Source organism: Meleagris gallopavo, chromosome 8 (genome assembly GCF_000146605.3).
Source record: "Meleagris gallopavo isolate NT-WF06-2002-E0010 breed Aviagen turkey brand Nicholas breeding stock chromosome 8, Turkey_5.1, whole genome shotgun sequence".
NCBI lineage: Eukaryota > Metazoa > Chordata > Aves > Galliformes > Phasianidae > Meleagris > Meleagris gallopavo.
This window is the reverse complement of record NC_015018.2, coordinates 4247458-4270275: the sequence shown is the minus strand read 5'-3', so window position 1 is coordinate 4270275 and position 22818 is coordinate 4247458. Positions and strand designations below refer to the sequence as shown.

Here is a 22818-nt window from a genome sequence, read left to right as displayed (position 1 = left end):
AGCTCTCCTCTCCAGCAGCTTCCTGTACTCCAGAGATCAAGTATGCATTGATTTACAGTGTTACCAGCGCCTTTGCTAACTTCTGTATTCTCTTACTGTAGATTTCTTTGCAGAGCACCACTCGGAAGTCACCTGCTCCAGCCACCTTCTCCAACCCCAGCTTGTTTAATCCTCCTGTTTCCATATTAAGCAAGAGGCAGCAGAGCGGTGCGTGATCTAGTTGGTGAAGCTTGTGGCAGGTCCTTTGTGAGCACCTTGTGACAGCAGGAAGCCATGTGGGAAGGTGACATCCGAGTGAGAGCGTAAATCTTGTGGCTGCAACTCTGGAATTGCTGAATGCAAGCAGAAGGTGAAGCTAATGTGACTATGTGTGACATAGAAACATCTTGTTCTTGGGATTTTTCGATCCTTTTGGCAGCTGCTGTGCCCATGCCATCCTTTCTTTACTTTCTGCTTCAGATCCAGAAAGGAAGATCGGTTGTGCAAAGGAATGGGTAACATGATAGCATGTCCTCAGCTCTCCTTCCCCTCACACCAGCATTTGCAAGGTGGGGAGAGGTTTCTGGTCAGCAAAATCTGGGAAGGTGGAGCTGCTCACAAACTCAACTGTGCTTCTCTGTGCTTGTAATTAAGTCAGCCTCCAAATTAAAAAAAAAAAATATATATATATATATGTATATATATAGGGTTTGAAGAAGACATAAGCGCTGTACGGTTTCTCTCTGGGGAGTGTAACCTTTGTAAATCTTTGCAACTGAAGGGAATACATTTTTCTCTTCCTCCATCTGCAGTGATGTGAAAAGCTAATGAGCTGGTATACCACTGATTTAAATCAGGGCCTGATAGGTACCTGGCACTGGTTGTTTGGTCTGTGGTGGATGGGTGACTTCACTGGAGGAAACCAATACATATGTGTTGTGGGCCATTGTCATTGTACAGGGTTTGGAGCCTGAGCAGAAGAATGTGAAGGGACAGGGAGCCTGAAGGTCGCTTCTGAGCTGCATCCTCTGTCTGCTCGAAGATTGACATGCAAATTCAGCAGTACCAGGCAGCTTTGCATATTGCTCTTTGCACTGATTCCAAAGCCTGAGGCCTCTATGGTTTTTACCTTGTCCCACTTTCAAAGTGTACTGCAGCCCTGGTGCTATTTGCATGCCTGTCTTGGTTTGGTTCAGAGCGAGGCTTTTCGCCCAGGGTGCTGTAAGGCAAGTCTCTAGAGATAGAAAAAAAAAAAAACAGTCTCTACTTTTTCTAAGATAGCAAGGCTGTGGTGAAACCTGGAGGTCCTGTTGGTAGAGGAAGCCTGCTTTCCTGACCCCAGCCGTTGGAGGTGGGGTCAGCCCTTCCTTTCTATTTTTGGTTTTACTGACACTGTGCAAAATTTTGTATGATTTACTGCTTTTGGTTTTGTGCCTCAGGAAATACTGCAGATGGCTTTGCATGTTGCTTTTAAACTGATTTGGTACTTAGTGTGCCTTGTGCTAACCAATTTTGTCCCTGCCGTAAGAAAAATAGCCAAGTCTGGTTTTATTGCCGTGTAGCGGTTGTGATTTACTCTTGATATTGTATCTTGTTAAATGCCGAAATGGAAGCACACTCTTTGGTATTCTAGAGACTGAAATTATTCTGAGCTTTGGCTCAAACTGAGTTTTCACAAAATCTGTGGTTAATTCTGCTTGTTAGTGCCAGAAGTCTCATCAGGAACCCTCATGGAGTACCCATTTTGTAACCCAAAATTGATTCCAACCTACTTTCTTTGTTACTTTCATTTTTATGCATACTGAATTGTCTTGGTGTTACTTCTTGCAGTTCCTGCGTGCCTGAGGTCTCTGACCACAGAGTGAACTCCAGCTTGTGGGTGAGACCCAAACTGTGAGGATCTGTGCCTTGATTAGTACCTCACAACAAAGGAAATGGCTTACCAAACTGCACAGCTTTCTGCACATAACGTTTTTGACGGTGTCAAAGCTTGCTGTTTTATTGTTGTCATGCTTCACAGGATCTGCTAGTGTTTTGTAACATAAACATACTAAAGTTTATGGTGTTGTTTTGCTGCAAACATACATCTAGTGAACTTAGCAGAAAAGCATTTCCACAACTTCCATATCACTTTCTTAAGAGATGGACTTCTTATTTTTACATGTAGTCGCTTCTACATTTGCAGTGCAGTTTGAGATAAGCCCCTTGAATGAAGCCACCAATAGAAGTGATGGGCCAACAGCAAAACCGCAGCCCAAGGAACCGTGCAACTGGAGCTATGGGACAGAGAGCCTGTGGAGCTCAGTAAGGACTGGGTACTGAAAAGTGCCTTAATCACAGAATGGCCAGGGTTGGAAGGGACCTCAAAGATCACGAAGCTCCAACCCCCTGCCACATGCAGGGCCACCAACCTCCACGTTTAATACCAGCCCAGGTTTCCCAGGGCCCCATCCAACCTGGCCTTGAACACCTCCAGGGATGGACGGGGCATCCACAGCCTCTCTGGGCAACTGTTCCAGCACCTCGCCACTCTCATAGTGAAGAACTTCCCCCTGACATCCAACCTAAATCTTTCCTCTCTCAGCTTCAAACCATTTCCCCTCATCCTGCTGCTGTCTACCCTTTCAAAGAGCTGACTCCCCTCCTGTTTGTAGGCTCCCTTTAGGTACTGAAAGGCTGCAATGAGGTCACCCCGCAGCCTGCTTTTCTCCAGCTGAACAGGCTGCTGCTGAGACAGTGTGGTGGGGCCATTGTCGAGATCAGGAACCAAGTATGTGGGGGCATGCCATCTTTAAGTGAAAAGGGCTTTCAGCTGGAAAAGGAGGTACTTTCTTGCAGCTTTTGAGCCATAACATTTTAAATAGTCCTGTCTTCCAGTTCTGTAACTGAGGGTGATTGAGTTGTGTTGAATTGAATGTTCTGTTTGAAAGTCCTGCCCTGCTGACTGTCATGATTTTGTCTCTGATGACTGATGTGCTTAATTCCTCATCTTAAGTAACCTCTGAAATAACAAGCTAGGGACAGATGTCTATTTATAAGGTAGTATGAACACTGTAAAACTTCAGTGCTAACTTCAGTGCTGGTAGCTAGATTTCACTTTTGCAGTTAAACTGGGGGTCAGGCTGCAGGGAAGCTCCTTATGTTTTATGCTATTCTGGTTTTGCAGAGCCACTTAGTGGGGAAGATCCCATAAGTTTTGTTTTAGTCTCAGCAGCAGAAGGGTTTTCCTACCTTGATCTCCTCCTAACAAAGGGACCAAGAATGCAGTGGCACCCTTTGAATGTCTTGTGCTTCTCTCTTCTTGCTATAACAATTTATAAAGGAATTATTATTATTGTTCTCCATTATTATTGCTTCAACTTTTGGTTTACTGTAATTTTGTTTTTGCAAAATATATTTTACAGCTAGGAAGGCTCAAGGAAGAAACTTTCTGGCAGTATCTGTAGGAGTTGCATCTCTTTACTGTGCAAATGCTGAAATCTAAATCTTGCTTTCATATCTCTTGGAGCTCAAATATTTTTGGATAAACAAAGCATTTCACATACTGTATGAAGGCACTTGCAGGCTGCCCCCTCCTGGAATGCAGCCACCAGGAATGCTGCAGGCGAACAAGGAACCCTGGCATAGCTGAGGGCTGGGAGTGGGCCGCCTGGGGCAACATGTCAGATGCAAATGTTCATTTTGATCAGAGTACTACAGCCCAATCCATTTTTTAATGTGAAAAACTTCTGTATCCTGCACCCAGCTTTGTTTTTGTATGAAATGGCTGACAGCAATCTTTTCTCCCCCAAATTGTCACCAAATATTGCTGCGCAGCAACTACGCACAGCTAAGCCACGTGATGTATTCCTTCAGCATGCTCGAGGAGTGCCATCTTGACAGCCTGATCAGGTTCTGCTCTAGAAAAACAGACCAGGAGTGGTGGTTGGGAAGGGGCCTGGTGAGTACAGTTTAGCACTGGGTACTTGAAGACATGGGTGTGCGCTCATCAGGATCAGTCGTGCTGCCGCTTGTGCTGCTTGAGGATCTTAGTGCTGCCTCTTAGGAATGGAGGAGGAGCCTGTTTCTGTATAATTTTTCTTGTGGAGGAAACTCACATTTCTGGTATTTGCTGTTTTGTGGGAAGAAAGGTGTTCTCAGACCTCTCCCATGTGTTATTGCAGCGTGTTCTCAACCTGTGGATTGTAACCTGGCTTCTGTTTGTGAGGGATCTGAGGGGGAAAACCAACACCTTGTGACAACTTAAAAAGTAGGTAGTGGTGTGAACATACCTGCTTGAATCTGTGAGTAGCCTGGAAACCAGAAATGGGGATTCCTTTCCACCCATCTGCTTGGGAGGTGGGAAGCAGCAGTGAGTGGAATCCCGAGCTGCACACCGTGGCACGTGGGCTCCCCATCAACACACAACAGACATCTTGGACTCTTTGCCAGATGATGTTGTGGACAGAGTTTTAATGGAATCAAGGGGAGCTGAGCAAATATTTGGATAAGATAGTCCTGAAGGGTTCTAAATACAGACTTAAGAAACTCCCCTGGCTGAAAGTAATCAAAGGCTCAGAAGGAGTCAGAGTGCATGGCTCAGCTGCTCCTATGCCTTGGTTGGGCTGGCGCAGTGGAACAGTTGTGAGCTTGTTTTGTTACATGGGGATGGCAGGAAAATAAAAGAACCGAAGCTTGTGGTGACTGGTGACAGGGCTAATAATAGTAGAGATGAATGCCAAACTTGGTGCCTCATAGCAGCACCAAAAGGAATCCCTGCAAAAAGTACTCCCAGATATCACACGCATTGGCTTCGGCCTGGAGGAGCTGTGAGAGCAATACTTTGTGATTTTTCTAAGCCGGAGGTGGGAACAGCTCAGGAGGAAGAGCTTCCATTTTTCTGTTTTACAGCCTCTGATGGTGGAGCTTCCTTGGGCGGCGAGGTGAAATCAAAAAGGAGGCAGAAATGGGGTGGTTGCTCAAGCACTGTGTATGTGGCACTGTTAGCTGTTCTGTGCTATCATGATTGTCTCGTAAATCTGCTCTGTAGAAGAGGCCCACGTACAAAGTATTGAACAATATTTTAAAAGCTAATGCATTCATCTTTAAGCCAAGAAGTCTCCCTTATGAATTTTATGTAAATGTTGCTAACAGCACATTTTTGAATATTCAGAAGATCTTTAACTGCTGCAATAACGTAGGGAAGGCTGCTTGGAAGCATTTTTGATATGGGTAAGTGGAGAATGCTGATGGCTTTTTTTGTTTTGTTTATTTCCAAAAAAGTCCCAGCACATCTGCTGTCCTGTTAAGTAGCCCTGGCCTCTCGGCTTGAGAAAACTATTGGCACCCAGTAATACTTCTGGAATTGAATGCACTGAGTGCCGTGCACCCCGTGTTCTTGCTGGGTAGCTGACAAAGCCGGCATTCAGTCACACTGGAGGATCATGTTCCCAAAAGTGAATCTGAACTAGCATTTTTAACCCCGCTGGAGCTGAAAACCAGCACAACAGGTCTGGTTTTGTGCTGCACTTGTTTCTTTTAACCTTTCCAGGTTGCAGTCTGTAACTGAGCTCATCACAAACCCAACCCCAAGTACTGAATGGTAGGTGGTGTCACAAAGTCCAGTAGAAACATTGAGGCCTTCTGTTTGGAAGGGAAAGTGATGCCTTGCTGTTTTGTATCAATGCAATTTTGTATCAATTGTAAGGATGCAAAGATGAGACATGTTCAAAGGTCTGCGGTTTTCAAACAGGTGGGAAATGGAAAGAGCGAAGTTTAAAATGACCGTAGTTTGTTTTTGAGTCAGCTTTACCTCACACCCAAAAGCATTCCTTTCATGAGCTTAGTAGAAATTCTGATGCACAATATTGCTTTTCAGTGGAGGTGAACCATTTCTGTCTCCATCCCCTTAGCCCCATGTGGCCCACGCTTGGCATGAAGTACTCAGCTTGCAACCAGTCTCCCTTCAGTTTCAAGCAGGCCAAAGCAAGTACAAACCAACGGAAAATGATCCAGATGAGCAGTCAGTCACAGGTTTGGTGGGTAGAAATAAGCAATATTGTTCAAAGTGGTTGTCACTACTGACAGAAGATGGGGAAACTCCAATCTTTTTACTGCATGTTCCAAGAGCAGCAGCTTCCTTGTTGCTAAAAGCTTTGCAGTGAACACACTGCATGTTACACAGAAGGTCATGAAATGAAACAGAGGCCTGTAATTTCCTGGTTGTTTCTGGGGAAGAGGCATGTTATCTTTTTACGTAGGTTTCCGGATTGCAAGTTGAGGAAATCCTTGATGGGTTTGCCAGTATTCAAGGCGTCTGCATTTTGGAAGCTTGTTTAGTAGCAGACAGTGCATCATTCAGAAAGCTGTTATCATAGAATCGTAGAATGGTTTGGGTTGGAAGGGACCTTTAAGATCACCTGGTTCCAACCCCCTGCTACAGGCAGGGACACCTCCCTCTAGCCCAGGTTGCTCACAGCCCCATCCAGACTGGCCTTGAGTGCTTCCAGGGATGGGGCATCCACAGCCTGGCTGAGCAACCCTCACATAAAGGATTTCTTACTAATATCTAGTCTAAATCTACCCTTTTCCTGTTTAAAACCATTTCCCCTTATCCTCTCACTACCTGCCCTTATGGAAAGTCCCTCCCCAGCTTTCCTGCAGGCCCCTTTCAGGTGCTGGAAGGCTGCTATAAGGTCCCTGTGGAGCCTGCTCTTCTCTAGGCTGAAGAGCCCCAGCTCTCTCAGCAGGGTCTCACCCTGTTACAGCAGAGTGCCTGGAGATGAGCATCAAAGCTGGGACTTTTCCAAATATTGATTCAGAAAATATGGTCTGTTAAATATTGAGACCTCGTGTTTCTGTAACATGTGATAATTATCGAGGCAGGTCCACTCTGAATAAAACACTGAATATGCTGAAAATTAACCAGGCTGAATTAGTTCATATGTTCTCTCTCTCTCTTTCTTTTTTTAATGTTTTTCAAAGTGGTAATAACTTGTTTTATTGTAATTAACTACTGTTAGTTTCACTGAGAGAGGAATGGTGATGCTGGAAACAGTTGGAAGAGACCAACCATTTCATGGGAGTGGGATTGTTGTTTCTGGTATGCTTGTGATTTAGTCCTGTACGTTGTGACCTAAAAGGAAATCCAGGCAGTGGTCAAAGGGTGTTTTTGGGGTCTGGTTAGTTTCCAGTGGATGCTGACTCTTCTGCCTATGACTTCTGTGTCTGCTGTAGTTCAGTAAGGGACTTAAACATTTTGGCCTCTCTACTGGTGTTGACACTTCTAAAAGCCATGCTTTGTTAATAAACATAATCAAGATGTGGTGGTGTGTTATTTTTGCTGGCGTTATGCAGACTGGAGTACTGGGTGTGCAGATGTCTGAGCTGTGAGAGTGAGCCCAGTTGTGTCCTTTCACAGAAGTGCAGAACCATTTAATAGCGATGGAAGCGCTTGCTGCAAGCATCATCTTTTGTTTTATCAGATCTCTTCAGGGGCTCAGGTAATCCTGTGAATAAATCTTGCTGCTTCACAGGACTGTGTTGCCGTCGGTCGTAACACTAACAGCTTTCCTTGGCTTTTGGGAAATTAGGGCTGGTTTTTGCAGCATGTTAACTGCTGTGCTAATTTCTTCCCATGCAAAAAAGCTGACGGGGATGTAACACTTTGAGCAGTGATTAAAAATCCGGCGTGTGGCAGTGGGCAGTTGCCTCTAAACTTCCTAAAATGGAAAAAGGAGCCAAAATACTTTGCCTTTTTACAATACTTTGCAAACAAAGTCAGAAGAGTAAATTGGATGTAAGCCTAAAATATAGCAGCAAGATGGCTTTCCCAAGGAGCAGTTGGCAGCTGGTTAATCCAACCTCTGCCGACGTTCCTGATGTTGCTGTTTGTGCTGGAGAAGGGTGTAGGAACAGCCCACTCGCACCACATTTGTAGTGCTGCTGCTTGCGTGCACTTGTTGGGTGGGAAGAGGAGAATCCCCGTTTCCACATCTTCATGTCTGTGCTTTGCAGACAGAGCTGACATACAGGACAAGGAGGAATTCTGTGGCTTTGAAAGTGGCCCGTAGTTACTCATGCTCTCTGAAACTGTTTCGGCTGTTGGTTCACTTATAGTTCTGCATGGATGATCATGGTGGTAGCATTCACCTGTAAAACATTTGAATGTTAATGGAAGGGATTGCAAGTTCTTTCTGGAAGTCCTGCAGCATCTGCAAGCAGCTGTCTATTTAAATGCAATAGTTAGGAGTGCAGGTTCAGCTCTGAGCCTGCCTGGAGCCTGAGGTGGGTGTGCATGCACATACCTGCTGCTGCAGTGCATTGGGTCAAAAGATGTGAAATGATGCATATAAGGTAAATGAGCTTCACGGGGTGTTTGAGTACCATGAAAACAACAGTATCTCTTCTTCATCTTCAGAAATCAGTAGTGCCAAAACCATCAAAAATGCCCCCTCGCTGATGTTTCTGGGTTGCTGCAGATATTAAAACCAAGTGGTACCACAGAGTTGAGCTGTCAACCCATGTGCTGAAATGGAGGTGGGCTTCTCTCATGCCATTGCAGCTTGCTATTGCTTAGCAACTCCAGAAGTGAGCTACTTCCACAGAGAGGCTGGAGCGTGCCTGTGGGGAGCCAGGTGCAGGGCTTGGCACCTGTGGCCCCACAGCACAGAAGCTGTTTCTGCTCTGGGAGGAGCAGGAGATGGAGGAGCTTGGTGTGCCAGCCTGGCGAGTTAGGTGAGGGAGGCCTTAATTTGTGAAAAGCACACAGCGTGTGATGCATTGAATCACCAAGGCTGGGAAAGGCCTCCAAGATCAAGGATCAATTTGCACAGAAAGTACTGCGTGGCTGTGTGTGTGCCCCAAGCAGGCAGAATGAGCTTTATCAAAGCTTGCCACAGCTCTGTCACCACTGCAACTTCAGAGGTGAATGGAGTTTAGTGTTGCTGTGAATCACTCCTGCTTTCCTGTATGTAGCTGGCTCTCAAATATCTGGGTTTATGCTCCGTTGTAAGGATCAGTCTATTCTGGAGGAGCAGGCAGACTGTGCTGGGAGCCTTGTGCCTGGATGCAGACAGTGTTACAGCAGCTGGTGAGTGGTTTCCAAGCTTTGTGAAGCTTGGCAGGTGAGCATGCAGTCAGGGAATACAGTGTGCTTGGGAGGGTCCCTGCTGCTGGGAGATAAGGCTCAGTGACCCGCAGAAATGGGGCTGTCCTTACTGGACATGTGTGGGTGGTGCTCGGGTCAGCAGGTACCCGATGGCATGCTGCCATTGTCTCCAAAGTGCTTCCATGAAACAATCTTGAAAATGAGCCAGGAACATCATGTGAAATCTAAATACAGATTTCCAAGCAATCCTACAGTCAAACTGGGCAGAAATCACTGCTTGCTTTCTGGTAGGGGGTGGCTTGTGTTCAGTTCTGCTTCAGCAGGTGGGATGGAATTTTTCCCCACTAGTGTTTGGATGGAAGCGTCTGAGCAGCAGCTCTCTAGCGAATATGAGGGGAGCAGGGCCATCTGTTTCTCTTATCTGCACACTGTGCTGAGCCGGCCCTGCCTTCTTGCTTCTTGACAAGTGGCACAACTCCAGTCTCCCCATTCTGGTCTCTCTCAGAAGGTGCAGGGCTGGATGATAAGCACATTCCTTCCAGTCCTGTCTGCTGCTGCCAGCCCTACCATTGGCCTGTGCACAAACTCGATGAGAGCTGAGCGACTAAGGGACTGGGAAAAGACCTTTTGCCATTGTGCCACCCTTGGAGGATGCTGGTCGAGCACATTTTGGTTTTACATTTTGTCTTTGCTTTGGTGTGTGCGCTTTCTTCAAAGTTAACTTAGTTAGCTCGAAGACCACTACAGAAAGCTTTCAGCTCTCCTCCTGCACTTCCTTTGTGCCAGCTCAGCAGTTACCTCATTTGTCATTCCTGGTTCACAGCCTAGGTGACTTTACCAGCTCCCCTCAGAGAGTATTTGGGGATATATTTCCTTCCAGCCTTTTCTCCCTCCGCGCAGTGCCGTGCCCCACTGGATGGGGGGCAGGAAGTGCTCCAGACCCCTCTAGATGCGACAAATGCTGCTATGGACTTGTATGACACGGGAATCCTCTGTTTCCATATCTGTGGGGAAATACTCTTTAAAATAGCTGCCTATGTCAGGGCAGTGCTTTACTGTATATCCCATCTACGGGTAGATCTTGAAAGAATCTTCATGTTACAATCCCCCTAATATTTTTAATAGGAAGCTGGCCAGTAGCCCTGCTTTCTTAACGTGCAATGATTTGTTTTTTACAGCGACCCTCTGAGGACGTGAGCAGCAGCCAGCTGCAGGTTTTCTGGGCTGTCATGGTCACAGTGAGCTTCTAACCTGATGAGCCGAGCGCTTTGCACAGGAAAGCAATTCCAGGTAAGCAAGTAAATTTTGCATTTCGTAGGGTTTGTGTTTTGGAGCAGTATAATTTTCAATATGTTGTTTACTGTAAACTGATACTAAATGTGACCTGGATTTGGATGCATCTCTCGTTTTGGACAAAATGGATGAGTATCCATTTTGGTTTGGATTAATCGTTTTTTGCATGTGTGCCAGTGGTGTGCCTTCGGTGCTGGTAGCAGCTTGTGGTCCTCACTGGGGTGGCTGTAACAACTGACTTCATGTCCTGCAGCTGCATGGCACTGTTTCTTTTGGCCCTCGTACCAGCTGGTTTTTCTGAGTGAGCCTTCCATTCAAAATCATTGCTTGCTAGCAAATGTAGAGTGATTCAGTCCATTTTCTGTTAGCTTAGATATTGCTTGTGCCAGCCTGGCAAGCTCCATTCAAGAAAGCAGTCCAACTTCAATACTGAATTGTAAAATCTTAGAAGTCAACTGAAGGATGGGTTTGGTCAGTCCCTTTTCTTTCCAGTTCAGGTCAACTAAGAACAAAACTTCAGAGGATGTAGTTTGTGTATAAATACCACAAAAAGACTGCTTATAAGGCAATCTTTGCCCCTGTGGTTGTTGAGATCAGAGTGATCTATAGAGTGGATGAGACAGACAGGTGGAATGCCTGATTTCTGTTCCCATTTCTGACTTCAACATAAATAAATTGACCTGCACTGAGAAAAATAAACTGGGCTTCTTCCCTTTCTTGTTGCTTGTTGTTATGGTTTTTGTTGTTGTTGTTGTTGTTTTTTCCCCTTTCAGTAATGCTTTGAAGCTGCCCAAGGATTTGTTGAGGGGCATCTTTTAAGGTTCGTTTATTGTTGCGTTGGGTTTGATCTGTGCTGAAAGGCTCCATGACTAAGAACTGGAAAATGAAGGCAAGAGCTAACGAACTGTAGAGATGTTTGAGAAAGAATGTGGTTTTTAAAGCAGTTATTTGTTGGTGTGTAACATGAGCAACTAGCACACTGAATGAAACAAGGCATTGGTGCCCACTGCCTTTGGCTAGGAAAGTGCCTTTTCTCTAGAAGCGCTTGAAAATGGGTGAGACTAAACCAGCTGGTCCTGAGCAGCTGCTGTGAAGGATAGAGCAGAAGAGCAGCTCTCTGTTGTGGTTCTTCCTAATCCAGTTGTAATTCTCCCTACGAGTGCCCTGAGCAAACCTGGTTTTAGGAAAGCTGGGTTTAGCCCCTCTCCTACCACAATCACAGGACAGTGTGCCTGTAAATCTCAAATGCTGTAGAATAAATGTTGGGTAGTGTTTCCACAGCTACCATCAACAATACAGTCAGTAAACAGAAATAATGAGAAAAATACTGTGACCTAAAATCAAAGCTGCTAAAAAGGGGGGATTTGTGTGTGTGTTGCACGTAAGGCCAATTGTTCTGGGCAGGAGTTATTCTGTCGTTGCTGCTTTCTGAAAGCTGGCATCTATGTTGTGGCTGTTCTAGACATGAAACCCGAGGTTGTTTTCATCAGTCCTGAAAAATTCCTACCTTTGCTTCCCCAGCTGTACAAACACTGAGAGCTGAAGGCACTTGTGCCAGACAGCAGAAGCTCCTGTCGCTGTATTGATTCAATCTTTCTTTTCTCTGGGTTCAATACACAGACTGATGAATAATGGGGTAATCTATTACTTAAGTTGATTGCAGGCTTAATAGGGGTTGAACATATGTAGGTGTAGTGCAAGGGCTGCTTTATTCCCACCATCTGGGAAAAATTCAAACTGAGCACTGTTGGAGATGCAGCATGCCTTTTAGTTCATGTTGAGAAGTTCCTTGCAGACACCTGGATACTTCCGAGGTCAGATTTGTGTGCTTGTCTCACTGTAAGCAGTGTACTTTCCAGTGCTGCAGGGTCACGAAATACATAGGTGGCTCCTTGCTGAAATCCAGGGGTCTAATATGGAAATGAAGGTACTGCTGGCTCTCAATGGTATTTCTTTTGTGAATCAGTCCCAAAAACATCCCTTTCCTCAACCGTTAGCTTTGCACAACTCGAGCCTTAAAATAATCCAGGGAACCTCTTGTAGAAACAGAACCCGTCCTTCAGCTTGATGCTGAACTCGCTTGCTGAATTTCTCTTAAATTGAAACTTGCTCTCCATGCAAGTAAACGATTGCTGGATGTGAGTGTAACAGTGACTAATGCAAGTAGGTATTACGGTGTGCAAAGCAGTATTTTAGGGCTGGAACTTACTTTGTCTTAGTGAATTTTGTTGAAATGTACTAATGCCAGATATGCTGGTACCTACTGCATGTAACTCCGCAGAACAGAGCCTCAGGGTACTGGGGTCACCGTGTGTGATGGTGGGGGATGCTCTCAATTTTGTATTTGTCTTTCTGTAAAGATTTCTGCTGAAGTTGCCTGTTTAAAAAATGTGTATGCATATAGCTGGGACTTGAAATGGTTGAAATTAAATTCCAGCACAGGCTAGTTGGTAGTTAACAGCCACGGAGGGTTTCAGCTTCAGACCGACGTGTAAAAAGCCCAGGGAGATGTCAGGTGCATGGGAGATGATCTCTATGAAAAGCGCTGTCGGTAGTTTCTGGGTGTTGGCCTGCACACGTGAGAGCGCCTTGGGGATAGTGATTAGTCATGTAACTGCCTGCAGATAGGTTTTCTGGTGCAAATGGGGTTTCGCGGTGCTGACGTTTAGGCGATTACTTTGCTGCCAGGAACGCCTGAGCTCGGAGCTGCTGCGTAATGCTGTCCTTGCTCGCTCCCTGCAGTGGCACCGGACCAACCTCCAGGAAAATTCTTCTCAGCTCTGCTTCGCTCCCCTGCAGCCCTGCCCCTGCTTTTCCCATTGCACGCAGGCTGCGTGCGTCTGAACTGCTGTGCGAGTGGAAGCAGCGAGTCGGCGCAACAGGATTTGCAGGTGGCTCTGGTTCTAAGTGGTGCACGGTACCCAGCAACACTGGGATCTGATCTGTGCAACTGCTGCCTCTGCCACACTGTGCACCGGGAGGGGGTAAGTCCCAGAGAGGAGGGATGGTTCGTTATCGTGGCAGTAATTGGAAAACAAAGGTTTAACTTGAGCTTGGAGCAGGTATTTTGTGCATCCTTTGCTCAGATGGATCTTATTTGACCCTGGGAGTTTCCCTGGCCTTTGCTGCTTATTAAATAGCATAGCTGGCTCTTGGCAAAGGAGCACCACGAAGCAGGGTGCTGTCAGCAGTTTCAGCCTTGTTTTAAGGATTTGAATGAGGAAACGTGGGGCTTGGGAGAGGCAAAGGGTGCGACAGCAGGAAGTGACTGCAGTTTATGGAAATAAGCCACACCTGCCTGTAGTTAGTCCCTAATTTGTAGAGTGCATCTTCCTGCTCTGCACTCTGTATGTTGCTGTGTTAGCATAGAACTGGCCCTCTGTGCTGGCTCTGAGTTGCTCTGAGGCTGTTTCATGGCTTACAGGAGGTAGAGAACAGGCTTTCTGTCCTGCTTTGTGCCCTGTTTCCTCGTGTTCCTTTTGGTTTTTCCTGAATTTCTCTTAAGGTTCCCAGCTTTCTGTTGGGGTTTGACATCCCATCATGGGTAAGCATCAAAACTTCTGGTAGCTGCCCTCGTGTCCTGCTTGTGGAGTGGATGTACTCCATCTGAAAGGCACCCAGTGACAGCTTCATGGGAACTTTTTTCACTTCCTTTGGAAGGAAAGGCTGAGCATGAAGTTGGGGCTGCTGCCTGTTCCCCCAGCTCTTAGCACGCAGGTAAAATTTCAACTGGTATGTTACTAACAGCAAATGTTATTTGGGGTTGAATTCGTGCTGGAAGTGGTTCAAGATGGGTGTATTTGATTTGATGGGGGGAGCACCATCTTGCTGATCTCTAATTTTATATTGTTGCTGCCTGGCTGTGAGTTAGGATTGCAAAGATAAAGCAAGCTAGGCTTGCAGTTGCGGGAAACTTGTGTTCTTTCAGAGCCTGTCAGTTCATTTGCTAATGTTTTTCTGTGTTCTCATGGATTTGTAATTGGAAGAATTTAAACAAAAAGGCTTTTCCTAGCCTTCCTCTGCTGTTCCTGTTTGCATTGAATAGTTGAAAGGCTGTCAGCAACTGATTTGACAGGAGATTTGCATGCAGTTCTTAGGAAACCAAAATGCTTTATCTGATGATTTTTGTTCCATGGCGATAACTATATAGGAAAGGATGGGTAAAGCATTTGGTATTAAAATGCTGAAGGGTGCCTGTCCCAACTGTTAAAGAATGTGTGTGTCCAGGCTACAGCCAGGCAGGTTGAAATGCCATCTTGTGTGGAGCGTGCTCCTGCCTCTAGGTTCCTCCCTGCCTTTTCCTGGGCCGCAGAAGCACTTTGTTTCAGCCACCAGACACAGATGTATTGTTAAATTCCCCAAGCTTTGCTAATTACTTCTTGGAAAGCTCCTGTAAATACAGCCTTGGGGACACCCTGACCTGTACAGCATGTCTGGAAGGGCAGCTGGCAGCAGAGGTGAAGAACTCGCTTTGGACAAACACTTTTTATTACTCAGATACGTTCAGTACTCCTAAAGCAGCTTCAGCTGCTTGGTGGAAGCTGTTACTGATCCAAATAAAGTCGATGTCCTCTTTAACCTAAAATCTAGACAGTCTGCATCTGACAGCATTGTGCTGGTTTGTCTGGCTCCCTGTTCTGAAACTGGTTGTCATGCACGAGGAGTGTTAAGGAAGCCAGAAGCAGCTGTGAAATGGAATGCAGTAGGAGGGTGAATGCAGACTGACAGGTCTGGGCACAGCGGTCAGCAGGGAAAGCACACCTCTTATCAGCTGTGGTACCTCGCTTGCTCTTCCTCCTGATGTGTTTTATTTTCTGTGTTTTAGTCTTCTGTGGAGTTTCTGTGAGCAGGCAGCTGAAAATTGGGAATGCAAAAGCACTGACTCTGGTTTTGCATTGTTCTACAGTTTTTGCTAATGCTGTCCAAACTCCCAGAGAGTTTATCTGGCAAACCGACTGCTAAATGCATGATCTAATTCCCAGCCAGTGCTGTGATCTTAAATATCACTGTGCATCACAGGAGTTACTTGAAAACTGTTGTGTATTCCTCAAGCTGTCAGTTGTCTTTCGGCATCCTCTTTGTGCTCTCTCATCTCTAAACACACCTTCTGAAGCTCAGATAACTTACCTGTTAGCAGCTATGAGGATGTCTTTTCTCATCTCCTGCTCCTTACCCATAGCTGTGCTGGCAGCTTGAAAGCTGTTTACAAAGGAGATAAAGCAAGGAGCTGTGTTGTAGTTGCTGTAACCGCTGTTTCTCTAAATATTTTTTTCATACTACAGCAATATTCAACACGAGTTCGTGTGTGTGTTCAGTGAGGATGTCAGCTTGCTTTCAGCTTGCAAAGCTGGCGTGTGATCTCTCTGTTAGTAACCTTGAAGGACAAATTGATGGTATGGGCACATCTGCCAAAAGTGAGGTCCTTAAACTACTCCTAGGTGTGAAGCAGTGCCTACGAGGTAGATGTGGGGGCTGTTGGTAAGGGGAGATGCTCCAAATTGCGTTCAGATGCTGTAAGTGCTCTGTTTTTGGAGCAGCGGTGGCATAGGTAAATTGCATAAGGCATCTTAAGATAAATGCAAAATAGCAGTTTGTTTACAAAAATACAATTTCTGTCCCAGCTTTCCCCAAAGTATTCTGTTGAGAGGCAGTTTGTATAATGAAGAGACAGCTCATCAGATTATTAATAGTGTTATCCGTTTCATTCTGAATGCTATGTTAAAATAACGAAATAAAGGAGTATAGTACAAGGATAATGAACTTAGCACTTTTGTGTCTGTTAGTTGGCTAAGTTCTGTAGGTTTCCGTTTTACAGACTACATCAGGCAGTACTTCAGCAGCCGGTGAGAAAGGCAGCTTGTCTCTGCGTGGGGGGGAAGTATGTGATGTGCTCAGCTTCCTAACTGAAATGCACCACTGTGTGCACACAAGTGCCTTGTAAAAAGGCAAGCGGCAAGAGCAGATGAGAGTCATTGTTTGCATTTCTTCACTGTAAAGAAGTGGTTTAATTAGGGAGCTTTAATCAGTCTCTTTCCTCTGCTCTGGGCATTGTTAACTGCAATCCAAACTCAAACAAAACCTGCAGCTCTTAAACTACTTAAACAGAAAATGCAGGTCATTTGGGTTGCTGTTACAACTCAAGAGCTCTGGTGTTGATTGCCTTGTGAAAATAGGATACTGCTGGAAAACCTGGTCTGAAGCTAAAAGACAGTGGCTGCTTTGAGAGCTCTCTATCTGGGTTTTATTCTTCTCTTCATCAGTTGATGCTGAAAATGCTTTCAGCTCTGTGCGTGCCCTGCTGGTGCTTTGCTCCTTGCTGCTGCAGGAGGTGGGCTGCTGGGGCAGTGGGTTTCACTTTGCTGTTCATAGCAAGGTCTGCCAGACAGAGTACTGTGAAACAGAAGGCACTGGTGCTAGCTGGAGGGTTTCGTAGAGGTTGTTGTATTGTTACACATCCAAGAAGTGGACGGAAAATCTCTTTTCACAGATGTTTCTCCATCTGCTTCCCTTCCCTTGACGGAGTAGTTGGTGGGGAGAGGTTGCAACAGAGAGAGGATTAGGGGAATTAGGGTTAGGGGAAACTCAAGGGGGAGTTCACAGCTTGGCAAACTGTCACCCTGCTCCTTCCCGGCGCACCGGTCAGAAGAGACAGGCCAAGGAGGGGGTCCTGAGTCAGGCTTCCCGTATCTCTCTCATCCCTGACTGCTGGGGGAGGATCAGGTGAGCAAAATTCCTCCTACAGTAAGAGCAGAGCAAGTACAAGACAGCCTCATGATGCTGAATGTGTGCACATCTATGGGCCAATGATATGCATCCCGGGGTTCTGAAGGAACTGGCTGCTGCAGTTGCCACGCTATTCTCTGTTATGTTTGAAAAGTGCTGGCTGTCAGATGAAGTTCCTGGGGAAACATCACTCCCATTTTTAAGAAAGGGAGTCCCAGGGAACTACAGGCTGCTGTGCCTGGGAATGTCGTGGAGAGGATCCTCTTGGAAGAGATGCTGAGGCACATGTGAGATGCAGAGGTGATCTGAGGCAGCCAGCATAGCTTCACCAAGGGAAGATCATGCCAGACTAAAAGAGGAGAGATTTAGGTTAGAAATCAGGTGGAAATTCTTTATACAGAGGACCATGAGGCCCTGGCACAGTCTCCTAGAGAAGCTGTGAGTGCTGCTATTCAGCCAGTATTTGCTTCTGCCTGGTATTTGGGGGTGAGTGAAAATATATGCTTCAAAGCAAATCTATATTGAATCCCGTGTTGGGAGAAATTTTCAGTTTGAGGTGCAGAAATCTTGGGGAAAAAAATCCAAATCCTGGGCAGAAATTAGAGAGATGCAGACCTGTGTGTTGGCATGCTGCGCCAGGTACCCAGTTCGCATCTGAGAAAAGTAGGCTTGTGTCCACTCTACATAAGGTGAAAAATGTGTGTGCTAAGAGATTAATGAAGCTGAACAGGTAATTAATAAAAAAGCTGAGTCTTGTCCTGTTTATCCTGATAGGGGTAGTTTTGCTGGAGCTGTCTCAGGAAATAACACATGCAGGTGACCAGGACTGTCTTTTTCCAGAAGCACAGGCAGCTCAAGGTGTAGGCTTGACTTATTTCATAGGCAGCCTGAAGTTACGCTTCCAGCTGAGTGTGGGGTCCTGCTTCTACCTGCCCACAGCCTCTTCCTCCCTGCATCCTTGGCTTGGGCAACTGCAGGGCTACTGTTAAAAAAAAAATAATTAAAATAAATATATATATGTTTACATTAAACACACTTTTGTTATCTGTCATTCCTTGTGTCTTCAATGTCAGTTGCACCTCTGTCCCAAAAAAGACACGGGTTCAGTGAAGGACAATGGTGGTAATCAAAGGCATGGAGCAGCTTCTGAATAAGAGGAGCTGAATAAACTTCAGCCTGGAGGAGAGATGGTTGGAGTGGGGAAGTGAGAAGAGGAATGTTACGGAAAGTTTGAGCAGAACCAGGCCCTCCCTACTCAAGGGGAAAAAAATAAGAAACAAAGAAACAACAAGCTTATAATGGGAAAGCTTTACATTTGGTAAGGCTTTCCTTTCAGTGCTGCACAGGGTGCTGCATGTGCTGTGATGCGGGGTTAAGCAAAGACTGGATAAAACCTCACCTTGGCTGTTTGAAACAGCCTCTTCTGGCTCAGAGAAACGTTACCAAAGCAAGGTTTTAGAGTGAGGTAATATCAGCTATGTTAAACTTGCTGCAGAAACTTGAAGTTTAATTTTGTATGGATGTAATTAATACTACTTTGCTCTTTTCAGATACCATCTTGTATCTGTGCTGCCTAGTATGCATCTGGGGCTGCAAGTTGGAGGAACAGATTAAGTGTGAGATTTCTTGGCTTCTGCATGACTTGAGGTTGTTGGTAACTAATGAAGAACAGATGTGCATTGGCAGAAAATTCAAGTGCTCAAAGATTGGTGTTTAAGAGCAGATGATAGCTGAAGTTGTCTTGAGTAACTTGTTGCCTTGCTCGACCAAAGTTTTGCAGTCTGTGAGCTGGTGCTTGGGCTGAGTCAGGTAGGAGGGGAAACCTTGCACCACATGCTGCTTGGTGCTGCAAAGTTTGTTTGCTTGGTTACCGTGTGAAACAGTCATACTTCCTGGAGACTTTGGGGCTTTTGCAGGAGTGTGAAGCTGAAGCTCCTGAATATACCCCAAAATGCCCTGAAACTGGAAGAGGCAGTGTTCCACATACTGGGAAATCTTGGATGATGATAGGCTCCATCCCAAGGCATGGATTTGGTGACCTGCATGGGAACCATGAGAGCTGGTTGGAGTGATCGACCACTTGTCTGATGCTCCTTTCTCGTGATTGCTCATGTCTATTGCAGAGAAGTGTGTTTCCATGAAAACTATTGGTCTGCTTTCCTTTAAAAGCCAAGTGGTACTTTATAACACAGTGAAGACAGTATTTCTGAATGTACTTGGACTAAATGTGCTGGAAGAAACTGGGAAAGCAGAAAAATGGGAAAGCAGGTATTTAATGTACAGTGGCAACAGATTTCTAGACAGTTTGATTGAGGTAACTCTCCATCCTTCATTTTCAGCTCCTTGGCTTTGCCACCAGACGGAATAACCCACCTGTGGGATTAGAGCTGTTTTGCTCACACAAGGTGAGGATTAGGATGAAGTATTTTCACTTGCTGAAACTTTTGCAGTGTAACCTGATCTAAAAATAAAATAAAATCCCCCCACGCCCAGCTTGGGCTCCCCAGCATAACTTCTCAACATATATGAGGCACCGGCTGGGCCTTTGGCTGTGCATTTGCTGTTCAGAATTTTGAAGCTCATCTGAGAAACTTTGCAAATCACAAATGTATCTCCTGCACGCATCTGTCGGGCTCTGGAAACTTATTAGGTGATGCTTTTTTCTTCCTTTTTAATTTTAAACTCTGTCATCTCTTATCCTCTGATTGTTTTATGTGATTTCTGACTTAATCTTTAATTAGAAATGTCTGACTGTATGGGGCTGCTGAATCACTGCCTGAACCTCTGATTGATCACCTGAGGTGAGCAATGAGTCAGCCCTGGGAGCACAGGTGAAGGCAATTCACCTGTGCTGCAGGAAGGGGTGGAGCCTGGTTGCACCTCTCCTAGAGCCATTTAAGAGCTGACTGCCAGTGGGGAAGGATCTCTCTGGAGATCCGCTCCATTGGAGTTCATCTTGTGAGCCCAGGATAGGGTGAGTGACTTTCTCTCATTACTCCAATATAAATTATATTAGCCAAGCTCCTGGATATGTATATATCATCTGTATAGCCACTGACTATACACCATCTGTATATCCATTGATTATACACTGACATATCTCACAAAAGCCCTTGGTTTTACATTTGGATATGCTGATACTAGTTAGGATTCTACTTCTTTTGGTTTTCTTTTTCTAGTGTGTCACTTAAACCCCACCATGTGCACTGTTACCAAATCTGTCAGCTCCTATTGTGCCCACTTCCCTATTATGAGCCCTTCTAAGCCCAAATATACTTGGCTGAGGGCTGGCCTGCAAACTCCGTTTTTGCTTTAGGGGCATCAAGAGCTTTGAGAGACTCAATTAGATGTGACGGAGAGAGGTGATTTTGCTCACAGCTCACGTGCTGGAGGAGGCTGTGGTGGAACTTTGCTGCCTGGCAGGCGTTGTGTTATGCTGTTGCCACTGTTAGACCAGAGCATCAGTGAGCTGATGATCTTTCAGTTCTGTAGGGACTAGGTGTGGGGAGGGACGGTGCAGGTGAGTCCAGCTGACTCACTGTGCTGTATACTAGGTGTTGGTTATGCTGGGTGAGGGTGAGTGCAACTGGCTCCCCAGCACAGGGGGCTTGGAGAAGTAGTTGTGTATGTTCTGGCTTCTTGGCTGCAGGGCGGTTGGTTGATCAGCGCGGTCACCTTAGCAGGCTGCTGAGCTGCCATCTGTTGCACTTCTTGTGTTGTCTCATTTGGGTGATAGTGCTGGCCTATCTAACATTGGTTAGAGACAGAAATGGCTGAGGATCCCTTCCCTTCTGGCCAGACTTTTTTGAAAGTAGGGGGGAGAGAATTGTGCTAATGGAAAAGATCAGAAAATCTGGTCAAGTAATAGAGAGCAGAGTAATGGGATATGATACAGAAAGCTGATGTAAGGCAAATAAAGTCAAGTGTGTGCAGTGGATGAATGCATTGGAAACAAAAACATCGTAAGAGAGGCGTGGAGTCTGCTGCTAAAGATTACTGAAACAAATTACAGGAAGTTTGCTTTTGAGGACAAAATCATCTATGCATTCAGAGAGAAGAGGGTAGCATCTTTGTGTGAGTGCAGGCTCAGTGCCAGAGGACTGCTGCCCTATAACCAGAGGTTATGATTTTGGTTATTTAAATAAACGTAGTCAGTAGATAGAGAAGGTGACACCTTCACTTAGATAAGACTGAATGCCGTACGAGCTACCTCGCAGTTCTTTGTCCCAGCAAAAACCTGTGCTTTCATCTTCAACATTCCCTGCTGCTCATATTTATCACCCAGGCTTTGCCATGGCCTGTACTTGCTGGGCTGCTGAGTCTGGGTCTGTATCGAGACAAGTAACCAGGAGGTGCTTCCTTCCTCTCTGTTTCATGATGCTAGAGGAGGCAGCCCGTGGCACGGCAGTGAGCTTCTCAGTCATGGAGGCTGGAGGTGGCATCTGAGCTGGAGAAGCTGGAGCTGGAGGGAGGAGGACAGCGTGGTACGCAGCAAAATGAATTAATGTGGGGATCGTACATTTAAGCGAGGAACTACATTTGAAATGGCACAAGCAAGCAGTGCTTGTTTTTTTTTTCCCAAGAAATATCTACAGCTTGCCATGTCCATACCTTTTAGGTGGTGGTATTGTCTCCAATGACCTACAGCTCTTCTAAAATTTTATTATTGCACTTCATTGATTTTTGTAAGGAATGTGCTTTCAGGTAGAGGGTAGAACAAAAACTGTCGAGGTTTTGAATGGGCAGGTGCTGTTAAATGGATATACTTAAGTTTTTGCTTTGTTGTGATCTTTGTCTGGGGTAGCTTTTATATTTTTATTTTTGGAGCCGTGGACATATAGGTTTATGGTTTAAAAGAATTAAGTGCTTATTGGTTTAAAAGACAGAAGCAGGGAGGAAGGGCAGTACCCTTAAAACAAGCCAAACGATTGAAGCAGAACTGGAGCTGTGACAAGGCACAGACCAGAAACGACTGGGGAAGCGGAGCCCTGGTGCTGTGCTAACAGCCATCTCCTCCTTTGTTTGCAAAATAGTGCAACAGAGGGAAAAACCATAGAACAGAGAGTCGACTCTGCCAGCTGCTGCCATTAGTCATGTTTTCCTATAGTAGCTGTGGTGGGTGCGTGTGAAATGCGGAATACTGGCTGGTGCCTTTGGGTTTCTGTCTGAGTCATGGTACCGCCATATCCTCTTAGCTGGTCCCATAGGTGTACATTTGCATTGTAGCTGTGCTTGAACCCAGCTACAAAATGAATGTTGAGAGAGCCTGTCAGGATCTATAGGCTCCCATATAGCTCTTACACTGTCCCCACAGCCTTTGCAAAAGGACCTTGGAGGTGGCCGGGGAAGAGATGTTGCATAGCATCTGGATTAGAAAGGCAGAAGGTCACCTTCTGGGGAAGTGAGATTAGAAGAGGACTTGGTTGGACCCAGACAGGTAGGGATGATTCCCCAGAGATCACCCAGGCACTTGCATGGACATCGTTTGCCATTTCTTTGTCGTCTTGCACACACTGCTGACTTGCAATATGAGAATTGAACTTTGATTTTGTAAGGATTGTGCTTTCAGGTAGAGGGTAGAACAAAGCAAGATGCAGCTGTTAACTGACAGCTCCTCTGTCTCAAGTGGAAGAGTCCATTGGCTTCTGAAAGCACAGAAAGATGTCACCCAGCTTGTGGGATTCCATTGGTCTGTATGTGGTGCGCTTGTAGGTGTGGAGGGGAAAGCTGAAGCA

At 45.7% G+C, this 22818-nt stretch overlaps 1 protein-coding gene across 2 annotated transcripts in view; it reads left to right on the top strand.

Moving 5' to 3' along the window:
• SGMS1 (sphingomyelin synthase 1) overlaps window positions 1-22818 on the top strand; it is a 72897-nt gene that overhangs the window by 6000 nt on the left and 44079 nt on the right. The window contains exon 2 of one of the 2 annotated variants that reach the window (XM_010714145.2): window positions 10246-10357. The gene's annotated coding sequence lies outside the window, so the exon portion shown is untranslated. Of the gene's footprint in view, window positions 1-10245; window positions 10358-13154; window positions 13345-22818 lie in introns of those variants that run through there. The other variant, XM_019618027.2, reaches the window with a different exon arrangement.